This window comes from Leucoraja erinacea, chromosome 15 (assembly GCF_028641065.1).
Source record: "Leucoraja erinacea ecotype New England chromosome 15, Leri_hhj_1, whole genome shotgun sequence".
NCBI lineage: Eukaryota > Metazoa > Chordata > Chondrichthyes > Rajiformes > Rajidae > Leucoraja > Leucoraja erinaceus.
In genome coordinates this window covers 19698117-19714063 of record NC_073391.1, presented here as the reverse complement: position 1 = coordinate 19714063, position 15947 = coordinate 19698117, and the positions used below count along the sequence as shown (strand labels likewise).

The window sequence follows — 15947 nt, the reverse complement described above, 5'->3', positions numbered from 1 at the left end:
AACATTTAGCATTTGGTCATTAACTGGCAAGTTCTAAAGATGCTTGCCCTTTAATTGAGAATTAACACAGCATCTGCAACACTTAAAGAGAAATAAAAGTACTTGAGGTTGCAATAACTGAGCATCTGTCTCCACTTGTCAGCCATAAGCCAGGAACTCTCTGCACATCCACTTAATCAATTCTTAATGTGCCCTGTATCGAGCAGGCTCTATTCCCACCCTCTAAATTCATGGCTTCAGGACTGTGTGTCAGGTTACATAGCTGGCAAAGATTTAGTACATGGATAGGAAAGGTTTAGAGGGATTGGGTCAAATGCAGGCAAACAACACCAGCTCAGATATCTGGTTTGGCATAAACTAGTTGGGCTGAAGGGGTTATTTCCACGCTATACGACTGTACAAGTCTAGCTGAAATACCCATCTTTCAACAGGAACAAAGCTCTGATGAACTATTTTGCTAAGTTTTCATTCAATTCGCTTGCTGTCAATTCCTTTGAGTGATGTGAAATGGACAGTAAGCATCAGGGAGTGAGGACAGTTACACTGGCAACTGCATCCTGGGGCTGTAGAACATTTCCATTTCCTTATGTCTCTATGTACTGTGAGGAGCTGATGTCAGGAATAATTAACCAAAGAGTTCTGCTTCCAATTCCATTTGTGGATTGGTCTGGGCAGAATTTGAGGTTATATTTAGAATGGGTTCAGTGTAACTCAAAGCTGTAGTAAGCTGTTCCCTGCAGTAGCTGAGATTAAGAGCATTTGAAGAAAAGGTGGTGGCTGTTTGTTTTATGGCTGCAACAGTTATGTTTACCTGTCACTTGAAAAGTACCGATGTGTAATTCTATATTCTGCACTCTGGCATTTTCCTCTTTGCACTGCATGTTGTGTGTATGTGTGACTTGATTGTAGTCACGTATAGCATGATTTGACTGGATAGCATGCAAAAAATGCTTTCTACTGTATCTTGATACACCCGACAATAATAGACTAATACCAATATCGAATTGTGGTATATCAATTATTTATAGTGAAAGAGGGCAGCTACTGTGAAGCAGTTTTTGCCGATGACCAGTTTCATAGAGTCAGTGGGAGATAAAGCACAACAATGGGCTATTCAGCTAACTGAATTTGCTCCTCTCATTAAGCATCCATTAATTTTATCCTCTCACTTGCACTCTCTTCTAACACTGGTGGGGTATATGGAATGGGCTGCCAGAGGATGAAGTTGAGGCAGGTATTATAACAACATTGAAAAGTCATTTGGACAGGTACATGGATAGGAAAGGCTTAGAAAAATATGGGCCAAATGGGCAGGTGGGATTAGTGTAAATGGGGCACCTTGGTCAGCATGGGCAAGTTGGGCCGATGGGCCTGTTTCTGCGTTGTATGACTCTATGGTACTCGTCTACATACACAATAACGTCATTTACAGTAGCCAATTAGTCTCTGGCATGTGGATGGGAACCACAGCAACCAGAGGAAACACTGGTGGCTCAGTGGTGCTGCCATTGGAGCCACTGCCTCATTGGGCCAGAGGCTGGGTTCAATCCCAAAGCTTGGGTCTGGCTGTGTGGCATTTGTATGTTTGTCCTTATGTCCTGTAGCTCTGGTTCTCTCCCACATCTCAAAGTGGGTTGGTGGGTTAATTGGACACTGTAAACTGCTCCTATTGTAGCTAGTTGTTGATGAGAGTGAAGGATCAATGTAGATCAGAGTAACTGTGTGGCTGTTGATCAGTGTAGGCTCACAGTGTCAAACTCCTCTTTCTGGGTTCTAACTCTATGACGATGACAACTTCATGCTGTTTTGTATGTGGATTATACACTTTGACCCAAGCTGTGGATACAATCATCTTAATCATACACAGCAGATTCCAGGCCAATTGGTCATAATTTACCAACAGATGAAGCCAGTCAGTAAAGCCTGACGGGGCAAGAATCATAAAGATATTCATGCGGTTAAAGGTTGTGGAGATGTTGATGGTGATAGCCATGCATGTGTACCCACTCAGCTGGTCTGAGGATAGAACTCCTGGGGAGCCAGCTGTTTCATTCATTTTGACTGGTGGAAGACCTGCATTGTGCATCCAGCAGTTTGAGGTAGCTACCTTCAATACATCAGATCCTGCTTATTGTGGTTGGAGCCATAACCTGATAGATACATAGAAGACAGGTGCAGGAGGAGGCCATGCGGCTCTTTGAGCCAGCACCGCCATTCATTGTGATCATGGCTGAAGTTCCAACACATGGTCTACATTTCGTTGAATTTAGCAAAAAATTGTGGAAATTCTAGTCGCCTCTGTGTGTCAAACACTGGGCCAACTATAAAACAGCAAATTGACTGTGTGACCTGCTTCAATGAACTTGATTATAAATCTCTCCCACAAGGAGATGTCAGCCCCAGGCTTGAATGAGGGATTTAACCTGTTGTCGTATTGTCACACTAAGACACAGGTGGTTCATCATGATACGAACTGACTTGCTCTGTGGTCTAAGAGGAACGATACAGAGCCGGTATCTTGTGCTGATGCGGAACATGGCAACATCGGGGGTGCAATTCTGCTGTGTTGTAGCTTGCAGAAACAGCAATTAATAGTTATGTTGGTGTATTTCTCAGCAAATGGTCCCTATTGATTTTATTAAACAAATGACTAGATGGTACATGGCAGGGCTCCTGGATACACTGGTTAATTGATCTCAATTAAAAGCAAACCTAAAAACCACTACAGTCTGTAATAACATTTTGTGATCCTGGCTTCCGATGCATCCCTGGTATTTAGCGCTGCTGACCAAAGGTCACAAATGTAAGGTTATGATAAATGCATATTTGTCATCTTGCTTTAAAACTGCAGAGAGTTTCCTTGGAGGATTGCACTTAAGAGCACAATTGTATGCTTTCATTAGTACTCTACGGGTGTCATGAGCAAATCATTATCAGACAGATGTATGCTCTCTCTCTCTCTTTCCTGATTATACTGAGCAGCTAATTCTCCACCAGAAAAGCAAGCAGCAATTGACCCTCTGCACACAAATCATGGCAGATCTGGGCAGTAGCTACTCCAGCCAAATGAGCTTCCACTCTGTGAAGACTCTGACTCCGTGACAAAAGGTTAGATATAGGCTGAGGAATCTGAAGAAGGGTCTCGACCCGAAAGGTCACCTATCCCTTTTTTACTGAGAGGCTGTCTGACCCGCTGAGTTATGCCCCTGTCCCACTTAGGAAACCTGAACGGAAACCTCTGGAGACTTTGCGCCCCACCCAAGGTTTCCGTGCGGTTCCCGGAGGTTTTTGTCAGTCTCCCTACCTGCTTCCACTACATGCAACGTCCGGTAACCACCTGCAACCACCGGGAAACGCACAGAAACCTTGGGGTGGGGGGTGGGGGGGGCGCAAAGTCTCCAGAGATTTCCGTTCAGGTTTCCTAAGTGGGGCAGAGGCATTACTCCAGCTTTTTGTGTCTATCTTCTGGATGTTTGCTGAGGCTCACTCACCATAGTAATAGCTCATTACTATGTTTGTTAATAGGATCATAACGAGAATGGCACGAGTCTGCTGATTCTAAAGGCCAACTTCAACGCATGGGATCGGATCCAGCAGTCCCTCACTATACAGTGTCAATAGCTGGATACTCCCTACTTTTGCTGCCTCTCATATAGGCAGCATTATCCTTTTCATTTTCACTCTGAACTGGCAGGGTTAAATTAACAGAAGGACAAAATAGATCGCAGATGGCTTATGTCCCCTCACCTCACCACAACAATTCACCTGTGCAGATCTGAGGCCTATTCCACTTTTGTTCAATAACCCCTTTTGCAATTCACACATCACAAGTTTGAATGCTTTGAAAGAAAATATGCCACAGGCCCAGACTGGGGGAAACAACAGGAAATTTCCATCTGCGCACAGCATTGCATTCTATACATTGTAAATGAAGCAGACCCTGGTACATTTCTGGAACCATTTCCTTACGCACATTCAGAAGGTTGTGAATGATCGTTGCATTGCTAAATGCATCTCCAAATCATTTTCTGTTCTTTTCTAAATTAACCGTAGCAACACCTTCTGTTGTTTACCTACTAATAATGTTACCTCAAGTGCAAAATTACTTAATTGACCATAAATTGAACCTTATTATTCAAACCAGAATCTGGAAATTACATAAAATGCAAGTGCAAAGGTAATTTTTTGGGATTTCAACTAAACTGAAATAATTTAAATTTCCGCATCCCACTCATAATATGAATATATAATTGGCTCCCGTCCCTTCTAATGTATGTATTATTCTTGCTGTGGCATTTGGTTGATTTGTGAGAGAATAGGGTTCAAAATACAATGTTAACTGCCACATCACTAAAGAAGCTGTCCATTAATGGATGTGTTGAGAATTAGATTGCTGTCTTCAACCAGGGAAGTCTAAAAGTACACAGAAGGACACAACGTGCTGGAGTAACTCAGCAAGTCAGGCAGCATCTCAGGAGAACATCGAGAGTTGGCAAGACCTTTCTCCAGTGTGATGAAGGGACTCGACCCAAAATATCACCTATCCATGTTCTCCAGAGATGCTGCCTGACCCCCTGAGTTACTCCAGCACTTTCTGTCCTTTTGTGTATTAACCAGCATCTGCAGTTCTTTGTTTCTGCATGTATAAAAGTATTATTTTCCTAGTTGAAATATTAAACTGTAGACTGCTGTCATTATGAGGATTTGAGATGCTTCCAAGCCTGGCACTTTTCTTGTTGAAATGTTGAACATTTAATGTGTGGCACTTTTTCTTTGTCATCTCTGAATTCCTGGCACAGGACCAGGCATCTGATACTTAAGGGCCTGTCCCACTTGGCTGTCATTTACGCGACAGTCATCATGCGTGCACACAGCCGTCTGGAACGCGTGAACGCGTGAAGAAGGAATGGACGATGTTTCGGGTCGAGATTCTTCTTCAGTCTGAAGAAGGGTCTCGACCCTATACGTCACCTATTGCTTCTCTCCAGAGATGCTGCCGGGCCCGCTGAGTTACTCCTGCATTTTGTGCCTGTCTTCAATCATCTTGGCCCTGCTCTGGGAGTAGGAGTGGGGGTGGATCCAGATCAGCAACAGCCGTGAGCCCCAGGCCGAGCTCGGCGATCGCTTGCCTGCTTCTGGTGCTGTTGGAGGTGAGACGTTGCACCGCGGCCGGGGTGTCCCACTTGGCCATCATTTATGCGACAGGTCGGTGGCACGCAAAGTTTAGTGCAGAACAAAATCCTGGAGCACTGCGCGATACCGCGCGCAACTCCACACTCCTCCATGCCACTCCATGCGCCTGTCCCGTGCAACCCACACGCTACCCACACGCTACCAGGTCTCGAAAACGGCGCGCAAATGACGGCCAAGTGGGACAGGCCCTTTAATCTGTTGGCAGTTCCACACACTAGTCTTGCAGCGGGGCATCAAAGGCAGGTTTTGACAGTCATCACAATATTGAAGTATGTATCTATGTAGAAACTTTAGATGCTTCAACAGTACACACCTATGTTCTACACTCATGATTTAATGAGATCAATCATTTATGCAGATCAAGGAGCAGCAAGATGAGATTCTCTTCTCCACTGCAATTTAAGTCTCTCTCCTTTGCCTGAGCATTTACAAACCAAATTGAAATATCTCACTTTTGCTGCATGGATAGCAAAAAATTAGGTCAAATTGCATTGACTTTAAGATAAACTAGACTAAGTGGGTCCCGTTGGGTCCCCAACGCAATACTCCACCACTCACCCATAGCCCCCAACTGTACAAGCGCAGCTCAATTCCCCTCATCCCTAGCACTTTCTCCCCCTCCTCTTCACCCTCCCTCTTCTTCCCCCCCTCCTCCTTGCCTCCCCAATCCCTCCCTCACCTCTCTCCCTCTCCTTTCCCCTTCTGTCAGTCACCCCTCCCTCCCTCCCTCCATACCCTCCCCCCCTCCTCCTATCCCTCTATCCCCAACTCCTCACCTCCCCTATCCCCCCCCCACTATCCCTTACCACTCCCACTGCCCTGCTCTCCCTCTATTCCCCACTCCCTACCTCCCCCCCTCCTCTCTCTCTCCCCCCTCATCTCCCTCTATTCCCCCCTCTCTCCCTGATCACCTTCTGCCTCTCCTCCAATCCGCCCCAATCCCTCTCACCTCTCATTTCCTTTACCCTCAGTCACTCCTTCCCTCCCTCCCTCCCTCCATAACCCCTCTCCCCTCCCTACTCCTCTCCTCTCCCTCTATCCGCTCTTCTACCCCACTCTACCCTCCCAGGATCTCGGGGTATCCGCTCCTCTCCATTCTTGCGTGCCCTGGAGAAGCATCAGCTATCGGCGCCATCAGAGCCAGACCTCGGATTGGCCCGGAAGATTGGCCGGCATGTGGGCATGTGGGCGTAGATAGCTTGGAGAAAAGACGGGGGAAGTGCCATGGGGGAGATGGGGGTATCACGGGGGAGGGGGCAGGAGCCAACAAGGGGGACCAGAGTGGGAGGGGCTGGAGCTGCGGGGTGTGGCAATGACGGTACGTTTGGGACTCACAGCGGGTGAAAGGCGAAATAAAGTTCAAGTCCTTCCTTTTGTTCTTCCTCGGTCGTGGGCCTCGAGCCCTCCGTTGACGAGACGATCTTGTCTCCCGTAGCCGGCGGCGTTCGGGCCCACCGCATTGATGCGTTCAGCTCCTGCATCAGGAGATGTCAGCTCCCCCGTGCCGGGCGATCGAACCTCATGTCGGGACTGGTCAAGCCTTCCGCGGCGTTGGAGGTCACGACTAGCCTCTCCCTAGATGGTAAGTCCACGATGATCATGGTGGGAGCGATCCCGGGCAAGGGATCCGCTCCGATGTTAAGTCCGCGCCCCACGGTGGGGCTCAGGATAGTTGAAGAGGCCTCCACCTCCTGTGATGGTAGGCCGCAGAGCCCGGAAAATGTGATCCGAAAATTGATCACATCTCCGGGGAGGTAGGAACTTGAAAAAGTTTCCCCCGATCCCCTCCCCCCACATAAAACATGCCAATGAAACTTTAAAACAAACTTTTAACACACTAAAAAAAAATAACAAAAAGAGAGAAAAAACGAACAGACTGTCGGCAGGGCTGCCATCTCCCCGGTGCCCCTGGTGGTCACTGTGTTAGAGGGGTAAGCTCAAGTTGAAGGTGGTTACTGATCACTGGCTGCCATTATAATTACAGGGCATGTTTGTGGCAGGCGGGTTTTCGATGGCATCTAAAATGATCAATGTCTATGTACGGTTTCAGTATGTGTCTGGATTGCAAGCTTTGACTGCACATCCGTGATGCAGCTCTGGTGAGAATTCTCACAATATCGGAGTCTTCGGCTCCTAGGTCTGACCGCATAAAAATGCCCCCCTGGCTATAGAAACCTAATATTTGTATGGTAATAGTTTCTGAATACATGTATAGTAATAATAATAATAATAAATTTTATTTATGGGCGCCTTTCAAGAGTCTCAAGGACACCTTACAAAAATTTAGCAGTTAGAGGAAAAACATGTAAGGGGAATAAAATAAATAGTAGAGACATGACTAGTACACAAAGTAAATATATAATTCAATACAAAACACAGTATGAGGCAATTAATGCACAGATGAAAAGGGACGGTACGTGGGGCTAAGGATAGGCAGAGGTGAAGAGATGGGTCTTGAGGCGGGACTGGAAGATGATGAGGGACACGGAATTGCGGATCAGTTGGGGGAGGGAGTTCCAGAGCCTGGGAGCTGCCCTGGAGAAGGCTCTGTCCCCAAAACTGCAGAGGTTGGACTTGTGGATGGAGAGGAGACCAGCTGATGTGGATCTGAGGGACCGTGAGGGTTGGTAGGGGGAGAGGAGGTCAGTGAGATATGGGGGGGCCAGATGGTGGAGGGCTTTGTAGGTGAGGATCAGGATTTTGTAGGTGATCCGGTGGGAGATGGGAAGCCAGTGAAGTTGTTTGAGGACTGGAGTGATGTGATGCCAGGATTTGGTGTGGGTGATGAGTCGGGCGGCTGCGTTCTGGACCAGTTGGAGTCGGTTGATGTAGGTGGAGCTGATGCCAAGGAGAAGTGAGTTGCAATAGTCCAGTCGGGAGGAGATGAAGGCATGAATGAGTCTTTCAGCAGCGGGAGGTGTGAGAGAGGGTCTGAGTTTGGCGATGTTGCGGAGATGAAAGAAGGAGGTTTTAATGACATGGCGGATGTGAAGCTCAAGGGAGAGGGTGGAATCAAAGATCACGCCAAGGTTGCGGGCCTGGGGAGATGGGGAGACAGTGGTGCCGTGGATGGTGAGAGTGGGGTTATTGATTTTGCTTAGTGTGGATTTGGAGCCTATGAGGAGGAATTCTGTCTTATCGCTGTTGAGTTTGAGGAAGTTATGTTGCATCCAGCGGAGTTTGTACACATGTAAAGATTTGTGTGGGGTCAAGATGCAGAAGTGTGATTTATCTGATAGATGTAGTGTGCTGCATTGTGGGGAAAGTAATGAAGTAGACCTGGAGTCAGACAGCACAGAAACAGGCCCGTCAGCCCAACACATCCATGTTGACCAAGTCCCCATCTAAGCTGCTCTCGTTTGGCTGTGTTTGGCCCATATCTCTTGAAACCTCGCCTATCCATGTACCTTTCCAAATGTTTTTTAAATGCTGTTATTATACCTACCTCAACCACTTCCTCTGGCAGCTCATTCCATATACCCTTCCCCCCACCCCCTGTGTGAAAAAATTGCCCCTCGTGTTCCTATTAAATCTTTCCCCTCTCACCTTAACTTATGTCCTCAGGTTCTTGATTCGCCAACCCTGGGTAAAAGTCTCTTCTAAAGAATTCCCCTCATAATGTTTCTTTTTCTCTTTTTTCTTTTCTACGGTCTATTTCTTCACTTTTTTCTCTAACTCCTCGCGTGCTGGGTCTTTTTTCTTCATCACTTTTTCACACAATCACAACTCTTTTCTCACTTTCTTTACTTTTTTCTCTTTTTAAAGCTTAAAAAATGAAGTGGTACAAGAAATGTAATAAGTTATATTTGGCTTGTATTATTGTAATGTACTTCTAATAAATAGAATTATAAAAAATAAATAAATAAATAAAAATAAAGAATTCCCCTCATAATGTTATACGTCCCTATAAGATTGTCCCTCATCCTCTTGCGTCCCAAGGAATAAAGTACTAGCTTGCCGAACCTCCCCTATAGTTCTGGCAACCTTATAATTATAAATCCTTATATTATAAATCTTCTCTCCTTCCAACTTGCTGGAATGAATAAGTGCTTCACACTGGGTGTCTGCTTGTCCATGTCCACCATGTTTTTTATGCACTGTTTGCTCGTGGCCCAGGAATCTGTTTGAACGGCCCGTCTCCATGCTGTCTCCTTCACTTCAATTCAATGCACCATCTTCTCAAGAGCAATAGGGGTTAGGAAATAAATGGCAGCTTGGTCAGTGTCCACATCCTAAACATGAAGTAAGAATAAATTGATATTGTCAATTGTTTATGATATGCATTTGCTTTTGGCAAAAGCAGGTAGGTGAAGTTAGATCTTAGATCAGTCCAGATTATCTTCAATTATAAAATTGAAAGGCTGGAAAGGTAAAATTTGTGACCCTATCTAAAGGTTTAATTAATGGGCAGCCTAACTGTTGGAGATTCCTTGGTCCTCTCTACTCTCTGTGGGTTAAGGATTCCAAGGTTTGATTGGTTGCTACCTTTAAATAAAGAGGTTGTGTAGTTTGTTTATTGAACGCACACAATAAGTGGATTCCAACGCAGTGGAAGACAAATTGATAAATGTGGCCGGTGGAAGGAAAGTAGCATTTAGTCGCTGCAATGAAAATAACTACAGGCAGCTCGAAGCAGCAGCAGACAAATCTGCTCCGCTGTCACAGTTTAACAGACGCACTTATATTTTGAAATTACATTCAGTTTTATGAAGAGTCCATGCCTACACTCTTGTTCAATTATTTGTGAATCTCAAAAGTTGGGCTTAACTCCCAAAGGAGTAGTATTTCAATTTGGAACATGTTTAAAGCCCTTTGGGTTAGATTTGGTTGATGTGGTCCGTGCAGCATTGCATACAAATATATCATTGACGTGCTTAGGGAATTTAATAACAAATAAATTTCAGGCTCAGACATCAACACGTACGAGGTTGCCATCACTGTGTCCAACCGCTTATGACTAAAAGAAAAGCAAAAACACTGCAGATGTTGGAAATCTGGAGCAACTGGTTCAAAATGCTGGAAATACTCAGTAGGGGTGGCAGCCTCTGTGAAGAGGGAAGTCAGTCAGAGTGGACGGAGCAGAGATAGAGTCACTGTTACAGCGCCAGAGGCATGGTTACATCATGATTACGGGTGCTGTCTGTACAACGTTTGTACATTCTCCATGTGACCGCGTGGGTTTTCTCCAGGTGCTCCGGATTCCTCCCACACTCCAATGATGTACAAATTTGGAGATTAATTGGCTTCTGTAAAATTGTAAATGGTCCCGTGAGTGTGTGTGTAGGATAATGCTAATGTACAGGGTAATCGCTAGTCAGCGTGGACTCAGTGGACTCTGTTTCCACGCTGTATGTCTAAAGTCTAATGTCTAAAGTCTAATGTTAACGTTTCAGTTTAGTGACATTGTATCAGAACGAAGCAAGTTAGAAACTGAGTGTGTTGTGAGCTTCTGAAATGAGGGAGGGGTGGAGAGAACAAAACGATTGTCTGTGTTGGGTGCAGCCCAAATGAAACAGAATGGTAGAAATGCATTTCTGCCAGCAGAGTGGGGGAGGTGAAGGCTTGTGATTATAACGGTTCCGTATGGAGGAAGTGTTAACAGCAGGTGATGAATGAGAACAGAAGAGAGAAATAAAACAAAGAAAAATACAACGCTGGAACTGAAGTATATACTGCATTTTCTGGAGATCTGAAATAATAGTAAATGATGGAGATATCCAACATATCATATATTTAGTATACACTAAACCAACTGGGACCTGTTGGGTCCCTGTCACACGGGAGGCCTGGTCCCCCAACGTAACCCGTTCCCCAATGCAATATTCCACCACTCACCCGTTCCCGATATTCCAGCACTCACCTATAGCCCCCAACTGTGCAGGGACATATTCCCCAGCACTGCCTCCCCCTCTTGCTTCGAGGATTAAAACAAATGCAATTGCCCCCGCACCCTCCTGTTCAGCTAAAAACTTGCTGGAAGGACTGAGTGTTCCTCGATTGCAACTCTGTTGCAAGCTGCGCAAGCAAGGATTTTAGCTGCTATTTTTTTCTTAAACTTGAATTTCTAGAGTTAAAACGTATGAATAGCTTGTAAAATATAACATCAATCTGAACAAAACTTGATACAGACCACCACAGGACAATGGTGAGTAAGGTGGTGCAAAAACATTTTAGCGCAATCGTGTATCATTTTGGCATAATTTCAGGATCACATAGACAGACAGACAGACAGACAGAAACAAGATGAGAGTTTTATTAATATATACTAGACTAAGTGGAGCCCGTTGGGTCCCAGTCACACAGGAGGCCTGGTCCTCCAACGCAACACGTTCCCCAACACAATATTCCACCATCACCCGTTCCCCCAACGCAATATTCGACCACTCACCCATAGCTCCCATGGGAGCCCTGGTCCCCCAACGCAACCCGTTTCCTAATTCAACCTGTTCCCCAATGAAATATTCCACCACACCTGTTCCCCCATTTTCCCCAGCACTCACCCACAGCCCAAAACTGTGCAGGGACGTATCCCCCGATGTTGGGACCCCCGCCGGGTGATGGTAAGTCACCACGGCCGAATCCGAGCTCCGCGAACGGGCTGGTTCAAACTCCGCGGCCGGACAAAGCTGCCACCGTCCAGTCCAGCGGTCGAAGCTATTGTTGTGGGAGCTCCGTAGAATCGGTCACCAACCTGGGACCTGCGAGCTCCCGATGTTGTCGTCCACTGGGCCCGTGGCCAAAGACTCCGAGGCTCTGAAGTCGGGCCGCCGCCGCAGAGCCACCACAACCCCAAGTCAGCCAGCTTTGCGATGGTGTCCTGGCTCTGCCTCCGGAACCTTGAGGTTGGTCCCAATTGGAGGCCACCAGTTCCGCAATTAGGCCTCAGCGCAGATGGAGACAGGGATACGACAATGAAAAGGTTGCATCCCCCCGAAGGAAGAGACCAAAGCTGCATGGCAGCACCGCCACTTCCGGAATATATACTGGTCTGTGATGCAACACCTTGTCTTTAAAGTACCCACTGTTAATTTATGTGAAGGCAAACCACTCTTTAATGAGACTCCTAGTGATGGAATTAAAAGTCATTTTTCTGATTTGAATCATGGAGTCATGCAGCACGGAAACAGGCCCTTTGGCCCAACTTGTCCATGCCAACCAAGATGCACCATTTACGCTAGTCCCACCTGCCCGTGTTTGGCCCATATCTCTCTATACTTCTCCTATCCTTGTACCTGCTACCTGCAGTGGTACCAGATTGGTTAGACTTCCTATCTCTGATGACCTGGTATTAACCTCGACTCAACTTACTCATTATTTAAAGGATACTGCTATCCCTGTAATATCTGTTTGACTTGAAGTCTTAGATTTATTACAGTGTGAAAGGGAATCCATTTGTCTGCATATCACTGTACTACACATATACAATGTACTGCAGTTTCTGGAATCTTGAGCAAAACACAAAGTGCTGGAGTAAAGGGCCTGTCCAGCTTGGGCGTCATTTGCACGTGGTTTAAGGTGACTGTCATGCGAAAATCGTCCGGCAGTACGACAGTCGCACGCCAAGTGCTCGAGGGCCCTGCTTCTTCTGGGAGCCATTTGTGATGTCATTCGTACTTAGTCCGATCTCCATGGCAAGGATTGTCCCAGTAAAAATCAAAGATACTATGGTGAAAAAATTTCAAAACTACACACACTTTATACCCGGGTGGTCATGTGGTGCGGCGCTCATATGATGCACAAATGGTGCGCCGATGGTGTACGGGCGGCGCATGGTTACGGATGTTGACGCACGGTGACGCATAATAAATTAGCATAGGCAATGTTTGTGCATCACCGTGCGTAACCATGTATCACCACGCGCTAAACGTACGCCGTCAGTACATCAGCGCACGCAAGGGATACGTCACGCAGGTGGCGCGTGAGGATTTATACCGCACGTCACTGCATACGCCACCACGCGCCAAGCGCGCCAACCAATTTTTAGGATGTCATGTAAATGGCGTGCAAATGACGCCCAAGTGGGATAGGCCCTTAACTCAGCGGGTCAGGTAGCAACTATGAAAGGAATGAGTTTGGGGCCCTTCTTCAGACTGATCATGTGGTTCAGTCCAAGGTGGGTCACTGTATGAGATGCTAAGTGGCAGATATGGATCTGTAATTAGCAGTGTGCTAGTGAAGATGCATTAAATGGTCTTCAGTGACGTGCCAACAACAACCATTTTGGTTGTGGACCATCCAAAGTAGAACCATCAGTGAAAGATACAGTCTCTGAGATTGAGGCTAGGACAGGGCTTGGAGATGGATTGCAGTTCGAGATCTAGTCTGGTGCGGTGTAGCACTGAGGTTTATTGGGAAAGATTTATATTTAATCACAAATAGACAAGCATAACTACACAATCAAATATCCAGCTCATGATCCTGTGAGTTAGGTCTCCGCTTAACAATGTCACAGCACTACAAAGATTTCAGTAGTTTGGAGAAACATCTTACCAGCAGCTTCTCAGAGTAATAAAAACACATTTTCTCTTGTCACCCCACATCCCTTGAGCAAATAAAACTGCACATGCAATTAGTTTCATTCCTTGCTCCTGCTCTTGGCTTATAAAGCATTCTTAATTGGAAGAGAGGATGTTGAATAGTTTTGAACCTTGACCTCTGCCTATGGATTAATACTAATTTACATAGAGTGACACAGTTTGTAATCAATGTTCAAGTCTTCTGAAATTGCAAAACAAGTTTGAGCAGTAATCTGGCTTCACAAGGCTGTTGTACAAGTGATGAGTGGAGGAGGGGACTTCAGACATAATTAATTGACTTCAATTCCGCACACATAACCCGTTCTTCTTTTGGTTGTTTGAACCCCTCGAGGGAGGAGCAAGTGATGATTCTTCTTTCTATCTGATACAGATCATTCCCAAAGGCACCAAGCCATGCATCCTGACGATGCTGGGAGATGAGTGATGATTACACAATTTGCAGTGGGAGTTAAAATTTAATTGCTTTCTTATTAAACCGTGTTCTTGCAGGAACCAAATGGCCCAGTGTGCAGTACCGCTCCCTTGACCCTTGTTCAATTCAAACTCAGACAGAATTAATTACCTTTTCTTATTTTTGACAGCTGTTAAAAGCAACCATAGGACATGAGTTTACTTAACCTCAGTACGGATCCCAGTGAATTTAAACCCATTGCCAGAACAACTGTAAAATTCAGACCAAACTGATGGGTGCAGCGTCAGATTAATGAGACGACAAGAACAGACAGCAGGCTAATGAAGGGAAATTAAATGGTCGCAAAGTGCTGAGTCAAGCAGCATCTGTGGAGAACCCTTCTCCAGACTGATTGTGATGGGATGGGTAGAGAAAGCTGCAAGAGAGGACGATTAGGTCTGGTGAGTGATAGGAAGGAACTGCAAATGCTGGTTTACACCGAAGTCCGAAGAAGGGTCTCAACCCAAAACATCACCCATTTCTTCTATCCAGAGATACTGCCTGTCCTGCTGAGTTATGCCAGTATTTTGTGGCTATCCTGGTGAGTGATAGGTAGATGCAGGTGAAGTGGAGTTTTTGGAAGGCAGAGAATTGTGGTGGTGGGTGTGGGAGACCATCTGCCTTTCAACAACCACCCTTGCCTGTAGCCACCAATAATTCTCCAGGCTTTGTCCAGGCTGCTGCTACTTGCTTCCAGTTTTCACCCCTACACAACCACAATCAGTCTCAAGAAGGCCCCAAGCCGAAATGTTGACTATCCTTCCTCTCCAGCACTTTGTATCTTTTTTTTGGCAAATCAGCATCTACAGTTCTTTGTGTCTACATCAGAAAATTACATTTTAATGCTTAAATAGGATGATAATGAGAACGTCATTCTGGAAGACTGAAGATTAGCAAACTTGATTTTTATGTTAGCATGGTATCACTTCTGCGAATGGCAGCAGAAAAGTTTTTATTTTAATTTATCTTAAAAATTTGAATCAATTGTTCCATTCCTATTCAGATTTCTGGGCAAAATGGGTTTACAATATGACGCATAATTGTTGAATAAACAGAAAAAGAAAATTTACATTTCCACTGCTGAAATAAATGATGTTTTTCAATCAGACAAACCACATTTTAAACTGGTATTTATGAGAAATGAATAATTGCTACTATATATTGGAATATCAAATCTCCTTGCTGTTGTTATTATTATAAAAGATCTTGCCTGGTAGGCTGCAGTACAATCTGTAATACAAAGGGACCACTGGGAAACAATGAGTTCAGTGGACTGAGCTACGATATGTAAAAATACAGGATAATGCACCACAAGAAGGCTCTTGTTAAGCTAACGGATGGTTGGTTACTTCTGTGTGTTAGCCATTGCTCAGTTGGAAGTGCCCAGAGACTTGAGCACACAAATCTAGGCTATCACCTCAGTAGGTAGCTGAGAATATGATGCACTGCTATTTTATATGCAATGTTAAATCAAGGTCTCATTGTCTTCTGGGATGAACTTTAAAAATCTTGTCTCAGTATTTTGAAGAAGGGCAGGAGAGCTGTCCTCATGGGGTTGGGATAATCTCGAGGATAACATTAAAACATTGATCTATCTGGTCATGTTTATATTGCTGTTTGTCAGAGCTTACCATGTTTAAATTACATTACAATAGAGACTGTAATTCAAAAATGTGTCCATTGTTTAGGGCTGTCTGTAACTGAACATATCTTTCTGAAGCCAGTCAGACCAAAGTAAATTTGAGGATACCTCATTCATTAAATGG

General features: G+C 45.2%; 1 protein-coding gene across 2 annotated transcripts in view; it reads right to left on the bottom strand.

The window, feature by feature from the left end:
* Nucleotides 1-15947, bottom strand: part of plpp4 (phospholipid phosphatase 4) — a 265024-nt gene that overhangs the window by 148006 nt on the left and 101071 nt on the right. The window lies entirely within an intron of this gene.